Genomic DNA, 10,356 nt, shown 5'->3' on the forward strand with positions numbered 1-10,356 from the left:
AATTCCGAGTGAAGAAAACCACATAAATGAAATTGTATGCTGAAGAGGTACTGGCCCTGGCCTTCATCAAAGAGGCACCAGGGTGAGAGCCACTCTGATGACAGATAAGCAAATAGCATTCACGCTGTAGAAGTTAGCAATGCTAGCCTGCTTACCAGACAGTGGGCAGTCAATTGGGCTGGAAAATCCAACGTGAAAACAGTTGTTGTGCAGGTCTGCAAGATCATTAAGCATCTCCTACTTTCCTGAGATTATGAATCAGGGTGGTGCCTGGGGAACAGAGGAATCTGAAGCGGGGGATGACGAGGTTGTGGTAGGGAAATAGCTTGGGCGCATCCTGAGTCTGCATCCTCTGAATACAAATGGGCATATTTGTCCATGATGTAAACCTTGGCTGATCAAGGAAGATACGCAGTACTTACAGGAAACATTTTTCTTTGACTGTTTTTTATTGAAGCATAGATAGTGAATTTTAGCCTTCCCAAATGCAGAAACCAATTTAAATGAAGAGATTCAACATTTGTTTCAGCAAATGCAAGGTGAATTTTGATGATTTACTTAAAATTCACAAGTAATACTTAATAGTAAGCCTAGTCTGAATGAAATAAACATGCTGTTGTAACCGGTGCGTCCTTTTAGTTCAGGCTTTGTGAGGCTTGCTTTAAGCAATGGGGAAAGCATAGCAGCAGGTTGGCAGGTTGAGTTGGCAAACATCACGTTAGTTACTATGGCATCGTTTGGTTGAGGGAAACATTAGATCCCTGTAGAGTTGTGTTCTCAGATGGGCTGTTTGATGACAGTCAGTATTGACCTTAGAAACGATAATCAGTTTCAAATTAACTACATGCATTACTGAATTCTCCTCATTTTGAGGTCAGAGTCCAGAGGCTGAGGGAGGGTTTGGAAATATCCAGGAGCACAAGAACACATTTGGAAGCAAAGAGAATGTACAGCACTGATGCAGGGTACTTCTGGGGGGTCCTCCTCTTGCTGCCGCATGCATGATCACAGCGCACGCCTCTAGGAATGGATCTGCAGAACAAAAGATCTTCCAAACCAAAATACTAATGTGGATGCACTCTCTATACGGCCGAAACATTCTCCCCGCGGTTCCCCCCCTCTCTCTCCCACCTCCCAGGAGTTCATCGCTTCAGGCCCCACTCTCCTTGCAAGGACTGCCAGGGGAGTGTGGTGCCAGAGCAGAGAGTGGCAAGGAACCACGTTGCCTGCAATAAGTCGGGAAGGACAAGTAAAGGGCAAGGCAGACTGGGCTGCCTGGAGTTAGAAACGAGGTGCATGGATACCTGGTGCAGCTAGGAACTAGGAGGGAGCTGGGAGCCAGAACTGAGGGCCCTAAAGACTAGGGTGTTGTACAAGGACAAGAGCTCAAGCTTTAAATGCAAGTGTTTTTACAGAAACTTTTGCTACTCAGTCAGCATTGTCATTACAGAGCAAACCCATTCTTATGCTAAGGAAACTGCTGGGGTTTGATTGCTTTAACATTAGTATATAAGCACTCAGTGTAGTGGTACTCCACAGTTTTACCTTCTCAGGGAGAAAAGCTGAATTGGTACTGCAGACAACTTTGCACAGAGTTATTTTTGTAATTTAAATATGCTTATTGAAAGCAAACAAACAAAAATCAGTGACCGAGTACTTAACGTGATCAGGAACTGATCAATGCTTTATTGTTTTGTTAGACTGATGGGCTAAGCCTGTTAATGTACTGCTGAGGTGCATCTTTTCTTAGCTAGCCAGTATGGTTTCTGTACAGGTACTCAAATTTTTGCCGGTTTCCCTGGCTGGGTTGTCAAGCTGGTAAAGAGGTTGGCAATAGCTGCTGTTCACAGGGCGGACCAGGAATTACAGCTCTGCAGCCATGGACATTTGAGAAATCCCAAGGAGGAATTTAAGCCCAGGGGAAGGCTTGTTTCTTTTGCTCCACGACTCCTGAACTTGTTGTCTGAAGAGATGATTGATAACAGATGCACCTATCTGCTTTTCTGGTTTTTGTGAAGCATATTGGTTTTCAGCAACAGGATTTTTCCTGTGATCTCCCCAGGATGTTGTCTCTCTACTGCGTATGCTCCTGTTCAGTATTCTCCGTGGAATAAAGAGGCTCTGGAAGTGTATTATCCCTTGTTTAACCCATTTTTCCCCTTCATGTGCATCAGTCCTTCAGCAATTATGGAGGCTGTGTTTTTCTAGGACCCTCTGTCAAAGGAGAGATTGTTAGATTTGCTCGGTAACAGGAAGGAGAAGGAATTTGGAAATTCCTGAGACTTCTTTCCCTGCAGGAAGGTCTGTCTCCTTCCAGACAGCTTGCTCTGGGTAAAGGCATTGCTTCAGGGATGCGAAATTGTTGGGGATTGCCTGTGAGCTCTATGAAAGGGGGAACTGATACAGGGGATCGTAAACTATGAAGACTGGAATCGTGTAGTCAGTGCTAAAGTCAGGACAGGAAGCAGTGGTTGTCACCACCATAACGCCCCCAGCAGTGACAAAGGCCCAGGTACATGCCTTTGCAGTTTCCCAACCATATGCACTGGGACGATCCAAGTGCAGATCTTCATGGAGCAAAGATAAGAAAAGCATGGGAACCTACAAAAATTATGTGGAGAGATCAAAAAAGGATCCAGGGGGATGAAAAGGCCTTTTTTTCTATGGGTAAAATATATATTCTGAGGAAATCAGATTTTTTCCCTTGTCTGAAAGCCAAAGAAAAGCAAGCTACCACTAAAAGCCTGTTCCTTTGTTATGCTAAGCTACAGAAAAAAAGAAACAGTTGTTCCTTTAAATAGAAAAAAGTTCCAGCATTGCCACAAAGGAAAAAGCAGACCCTGTAGAGTAAAATGCAGTAGGACATCCTTGAGCTCCTGTCACCCTTCCTTGCTGTACTCATCTTGACTCTTTGGGAATCTCTAACGCCACCCTGTTTCAAAAACCCCTGGCTCTCCACACTGATGCCTGCCCTGCCTTACCACTCTGCTCTCTGCCTGTTCTTCAGAGGCGGGTCTTTTGTTGCATCTCAAGTGTGAGTTGTTTGGGGGAATTATTTTATTCAGGCAACACAAAAGCTGAGTTTTCACATCAGTTTGGTGGTGGAAATACAGATAAATGTGACAAAAGTAACGCTTTAATTGTGGTAGAGTATGTACATTTTCATTACACGTTCAAGAGAATAAATAAAAAGCAACTCAATGCTATGGCATCACTATGGAGGTCGACCAGCAGAGCGTCCTCTCCGCAATCTCCTCTTGTATGCTTCTCATGACGATATATTAATTAAAAGCAAAAAGATTTATGATCAACAGTCAGTCTGTCTGTAGGTCATAGAAAAATAAATGGTAGGCCCTCCCAAGACCTGCTGTACCAGAGAAATGAGAGGTACAAAATATTCCTAAACTTGAATAGGGCCTTTGGCTTCTAGAATTACATCCAGCTTTGATAGAAACTGCAGCTATTAATGGTCTCTCACGTAATACAACAGAGTTACTTGAGCAGGATTGTTTATTCCCAATCCTACCAAAAGCTCTGGGTGAGCCCAGTTTAGTCAGGTGTTAAATATGATTAACTGCAGTGGCTTTGGGTGGCTTAACATTTTATTTCCAACACCTAGTTTCTTACAGTGCCACAATACATGAGGCAATCTGGAGATAATACAGCTATTGATTTTTTTTAAATGACACAAGTGCATTTAATGGAAAACACCAGTATAAAAAAAGCAAGGGTTTGTATGATGATCAGTATATAAGATAATGTAATAAACATAATAACAAAAGTAGCATTCTCATTGTGAGACTGAAGTCGTTAATTTTTCCATGTAATTGCAGCAGATAATAGGGGACAAAGGTTGAAACTGTTCTAAAAATATGCCTACACATATCTTAGGTGCTACATTGGTTCAAAAATCAATGGAGACAACAAATTCCTTATTCTTTAGATTTCATGCTAAATTTCTGGAAGTCACAACTGACTCCCATACAACACCTTCAGTCTGTCAGTTAAACAACAGACTATCTTCCTGTCAAAACCTACGCCCAATGGGACTTCTTTCAAGGAATGGCAAAGCTTTTGCACAAATTTGGTGCTCTGAGCATTGGGTTCGTTTAGCTCTTCTGGGGCATGTCGCTCCCTGTACTAACTTAACACAGTATGTGAGACTTTATGCAACTGGCTGTAGGGTATTTATGTCTGTCAGGGACATACCTGGGGCCAGCTTCTGCATAAATGCAGTAGCAGATAGGCATCTCATGGAGATAATATGAAGTCTTGGGGTCTGCGGTCCACGGTACAGCACAGCCACATGCTGATCTGCTTGAAGTCGGGGCAGTGAGAAATGCAGTCAAATGCTCTGTGCCAGGAGTTGAGATCATCTGTTTTGAAAAAAAGGGATATACCACTCCCTTATTTTCTATCAACAAGGACGATGCTGCAAGGTGGCCTCTACTACACAAGACAGTGTGGCGACACTAGGATCTACTGCAGCCAACCCACACAGAGTACCAAATGGTCCAGTTGTTTTGAGCTGCTGAACGGTATGGAGTCATGTTTTGTCAAACCTTTTCCGAGACAGGGTGTATGTCAGCTTTTCTTTGTGTCCTGACTTCTAACAGGAAGCAGTGTTTTTTTGCTTCAGGGGTAGTTTGGCTTCAGGGTCCTTCTCACGGGTTTCTCATTCCTGAGCTGGGAAGACGTGTACATTTTCCATCAAACTCTCTCTGTTATGCAAGGTTATTCTAAAGGAAAAACAGGGAAGGGTAGCAGTAATCCCATTGACTCCAGCAGGAGTAAATAATTATTATGGCTGTCAGTGTGCAGTCCCAGAATTTGCCTCTACTCTGGGATACCCTTACACAATATACCATCATTATCAGGAGATCAGCTCCTGCCACCTCTTTTTGAACCTGTCTGTCAAAATGTTTTTATTGCAGTAAACTGAACCTTGGCTAGAAAAAGCAGAGATTCATGTCGTAATGTACGATCTTTCTTATGTCTCATCTAAATTTTTTTTAATGCCATATCTAAATTATTTAAATCAAGAAATTAAGCTTCTTGCCTGCATATGCCAGGCTTGCTATTTTTTATATTAGCAGGCTCTTTCTTTTTTTATATTAATTACAGTGGAGCTTTCAGAATGACTTAAGCTTCAAATCCTCTGACTAAGAAAAGTATCTGAGTTTGCTATTTTCATACAGAAATTGTCCCACAGGATAAAATGATTGGATTTGGATTTGTTACGAGATTACAAAGAAGGAACCTCCTACCAGGATCAGAGTGCTGCAAAATATTTGCATTCCTAAGACATGTAGAGTGCCTAGGTGGAGCTTTTACCAAGTATTAAGCCACTTCTGAAGTCTTTAACTCTGACGCTGCCTTTGGGAAGACTGTCATTCAGTTCTTACTCTATTAGGGACTTGGGTGGCTGACAGCCACAGTGTGGGATTACTTGCCTACCATGCGGCCACAGGCACTGGCAAGTCCTCAAACATGTGTTATTTGCCTGTGAGTATTTGTTCTCGAGGTCTGTTGTGCGTGTATGTAGCCTTACAACACCGTCCTCTCAGCAGGACGGTCAGTTCCGAGGACTTTGTGATTCAAGTGAGCTGAAAGGGAAGAGCAGACCCTTATGACAGTATGTGAACACACAGAAGGCGTGGTGCTAAACTGCACCCGAAGGTTACACTTCAGGCAATAATTCACCAGTTATAAAACTGATAACTTGCAATATTTCTATAAAGCACACCCACAGTGAATGTATAGATAGAAGAATCAAAGCAGGTAAGCAGCCTTATCCCTGTTAATGCAATCTTATGATTAGAAAAATATAGTCATTTTATACATTACGTATTTTAGCATTCACTATATATTTGCATATGGTAATGACTTCTGGGTAGGTTTCTCAGGGAAGATATTTTTTAAATAAAGAGCATCATTTAGAAATACGTTGTGTAATAAATACAATGTTGGGACTGAAGGATTTTAATATCATAAGTTATCCATTTATTCTGCTGTTTTACTAGGTTTCAAGTCGTATCCTTTCAAATGCCACAAAAGGGCATTCAGGAGACCTGGCTACAGTTGGGGGGTATTAGCACCCCTTGGCGTGGCACACTCCATGCCACACAGCATGGGAACAACACGATAACTTACAGCCTGTCACTCCCAGCTATGTTGCAGCTCCATTTGGCCCTGCTCAGTAGTTTTTTTGGTGTTCCTTTTGCTGCATTAGGCTAATAAAGGCCTCCTAGACCTACTTGAAGATTGCACTCTTTTACATTACAGTATAATTAGATAAGATTAAATTAAAATGGTCTTATGAAATGATAAAGAAAAGATGTAGATAAAGATAAGAGGAGATACTCATCTTCTTTTGTGCTTATGTATTAGCTCAGGATGCAACACAACTTCCTGATGTAGATTATGATAAAATAGCGTATTAGAGAAAAAATTATAGGAACATCACATCAGTGAAAAAAACCCTTTAGAATGCTATAAATATGTTTGCACAAGGGGGTTCCCAGGTTAGCAGTACTGATTTCCAAATCAAGATAGCAAGTATAGTACCCAAGGCTGCGTGCTGTCAAGGTTTCACCATGGGTTAGGTCTGTTGATACCGGTTTAGCCATCAGCAAGGCAGCAGGCTGCCGTGTCCTTCCCAACACAGTTGGAACAAGTGAAGATACGTCTCGTTGCTTGTCATCACCCAGCAGCAGGTTACTGCACCCACAGCTCTTGGTGGCAGGAATTGTGTAGGTGCTCCTCGCCTCGCCCTTTGGACACTTCCCTGGAGGTTGTTCACCAGCCTCGCTGGCACCGAGGGACCTGTCTTGGAGCAGGCTGGCAGAACTGTGGGTGGAAATGGCCTTTTGCAAAAGGTCAGTGATGAAAGGCTGGGGAGTAATGATGACTCTGAATGGAGCAACTGTTTGCAAACTTCATCTGTGCTTATGGTCGAAATGCATAGCTGTAAAACAGATAAAAATGGTTTTAAGTCAATGTAAGAGAAACCGCACACAAAAATTGAACTTGTTTAGTTAGTATTGCTTGAATTAAGTCCATATAGCTTCTGTATGTAGGAAAGAGCTCCTGAAGGGGATTTTATGGGATTTGGCCTGCTGAAAGCTCTGCAGTGGTCATGGCACAGTGCTTAGATCTGCTTTTTATGCATGACCAGATTGAGCTGGGAAATCAAAGTCTCCATATTCTGGTGCTTTCCTCCATGTCTTATCTTTATTTTCAATGTTATTTCTCATACAGGTGTGCAGAACTTCTCTGTCACCTCCTTTCTCTGTGAAAGTGTATTATGTGCCCTGCTACCTGACCAACATGAGCTACAATCACTGTTTGCTCATCAGTAATTTACCACATTTACTCCTCTATTTTCAGTTCATCCAGAATTGGTGTAACCACCAGATTGCTATCAGGCATTAAGTTCTTCTTAAACATCTTTTTGACACTAGATGTCTTTTTCTACCATTTCAGTGACATGACATACTGTCAATGAAATCTGAATTATTGACAGACAGAAATAAATTAATTTGTAATGCCACTGATTTCAGCTCATGTCTTTGTCTTCTTTCCACTACAGTCATATCAAGGTGAATGTGATGTTTGGCTTCACACACACCCACCCAACTTTTAACGTGTTCTGGGAGGGATAAAGATGACATGTGGCATCAATACTTAAGTGCTATCAAGGAAAAGAGATTACACACAAAAGAAAGCATGCAATTTTATCAGACTTTAGAACAGGTATCGTATTACATGCACTGTGCCAAACCCAGTCCTTTTTGTATCTGAATTTAAGTCAGATACAGTCTAGGATGTTGGAAATATGAAAAAAGAATACACTTACTTAATAAAGGCAGAAGATACCCTCATACATACACAGCATATGATTCTCATCTGTGGATGTTCCAGTAGAAGTTCTTTCATATGCAGGAAGTCCTAAAGGCAGTGAAAATCTTTAATTCAGTAGGGTCGTACAGTATGGACCTATGAGTACTTCTTTTTTTTGCTTTTATTTTTATTTTACAAAGAAACCCCCCTAAGTTCTGACAACAAACTACGATTTTATACATTTGGGAAATGATGCCTAACTGCTGGAGCAGAGACATTTAATAAAGACTCATGTTCTGGCTCCTGAAATGTGATCCCAGCTCCTACTAATTTCTGTATTAATCCTGATAAATCAACTCTAGTTTTTCTGTTTTGATGGGACTAAATGGCTTTGGAGATTCCCCTTGAATGTTGTAAATGGTATGGAAACTCCTGAGACCAATATTTTGCATGTTGCCCAGACTGTCTGTCCTCAAACCTTATTTATAAACTATTGGGAATTGTATCTATTATATCGTCAAAGGGTATTTCTCTGTGACTAAGCCTCAGGAATCAGGGCTTAGGTGATATGCTGTTTGCCTACCAATCTTGTCAGACCCTCCCTCTCTAAATAACTTTTGAACCCACAAGTTCATTTCAGTTACATTTGATGCAGAAATAGAAAACTTCAGGCTATGAAATTCCTCCAAGTTTCGTGAAATGTAACAGCTCAGTAAAGGAAAGATCACTTCCTTCAAATTGTACCGTGACTGAAAGGCTGTTGCCCAAGCTCAAAGGTTATTTATTATGTTTAGTTTGCTGGCGGCCAGCACATGCCTAGCTCAAAAGCAACCACATCCCCTTGGTTCTCACCCAGCTGGTAGCTGGGAGGCAGGAGGAGGGAGCTGGGGACGCTGGGGGAAGGGAAGATAGATGGATGAACGGCAGGGAACCTGAGCTGGGGACAGCGGGAGAGGACGAAGAATTGGGACACAGATCCAAAGAAGCCAGGGGTTCGTATCTGCCACTTCTTAGCAGCGCAACTTGATCTCTACCTGGGAAAGACTTGAGTCAAAAGCAACACATCAAAATTAAACAGACTGAAGTGGGCTTGGCACCCAAAATGGATTCTTAGTGTAACCAGCACAACTGTCACCAGTTAAACAAATTTTCTTTATATTTGTTTATCTTCTTTTCCATAAGCATCCAGTTCACTACATACAATGTTCAGGATTTCATTACTGAGGGCAACTTGGTAATCTGATGCTAGTCTACTGCTATTGTGTTTGTTACCATTGATACCACAATTATTTCTATTTCAAGATTGTTTGCTTCTATAACAAGCACGCTAAACTTATGGCTCCTTGTGTTTTGTCTTATACCAAAGAATCCATTGCAAGTGGTGGACCTCAGGAGGTTATATGAAGAAAGTTTTGTTTGCACTAGCAACTACCATTTTGCAACAATAAAGTAATAACAATAAAATAATGGTTAATACTCAGAGAGTCCGAAGTTGATGATTAGATTTGACATAGTCCTACTAAGGATGTCTAAATATTATTGTTCCTACTTTTATAGACACAAGAACTGAAACACATATGATGTAGATTTTCCAATGGTAACATCGAGGTTTGGAAAAGACTGGGGTAAGCATGGCTCCATTAAGTTACTATTGAAGCTCCATTTTTAAAGAGTGTATGAATTTCACTCCCTAAAATTTAAGACTCCTTACTCTGAAATAACAACCAACCAACCAAAAAAACCTTTCAATGTTTTTTGCTTTCATAGAGTCCTGAAAAGCCCACAGCCCTGCAGAATCCAAATTCCTACAGTTCCTCAGAAGTCATGGGGTTAACTGTTTTGCTATAGGTTTACCCAATGGTAAGAAAACTTCAGTCAGAGGAAGATTTTGGTTTGGCTGTCATGAAAGCAGACTGTAGCTGTGCAGAATCAAACGCAACAGTTTCAGATTGAGGAAGATGAGAGATGAAAGCTCAAGTTCATGTGACTTCTCATAGAACCATAGAGCCATTTAGCTTGGAAAAGACCTTTAAGATTATCAAGTCCAACCATTAAGGGCAAAGAGGGCAAACTCTGTCAAATGACATTATAGGCTGTTGGTAAGCATTCTGCTGCAGAGTAGAGCTGGGTGCAAGGTGACAGGGTAATTTTGGCTGCGGTTTGTTTGCTTTTTCTGACAGATGGACATACAGAGAGTGCAGGAGCTTCCATACTTGCACTGCCTGCTATCTGTCATATGGTGTAGCTCTTGCAGAAGCCACACACAAGCTTCATGTGGTTTAAGAGCTATTGGTTGCCTATGCCTGCATTAGAGGTTGGAAGAAGCAGCACATTTTGTTTGGATGGTTCACACAACAGGAACTGTTATCAGTTTGTCAATCCCTCCAAGATCCATGCTGCCTTCTTGCTGACGCTGGTAGATGGGAAAGAGAAAATGAACTGTGACTTCTTCCACCGAGTCCTAATAACAGGGATTTGGTGGTTTCCACATAGGGAGTAGGAGATGAGAGCCAT

The sequence above is a fragment of the Egretta garzetta genome, unplaced genomic scaffold (genome assembly GCF_000687185.1).
Source record: "Egretta garzetta isolate BGI_Z169 unplaced genomic scaffold, ASM68718v1 scaffold138, whole genome shotgun sequence".
Classification (NCBI taxonomy): Eukaryota; Metazoa; Chordata; class Aves; order Pelecaniformes; family Ardeidae; genus Egretta; species Egretta garzetta.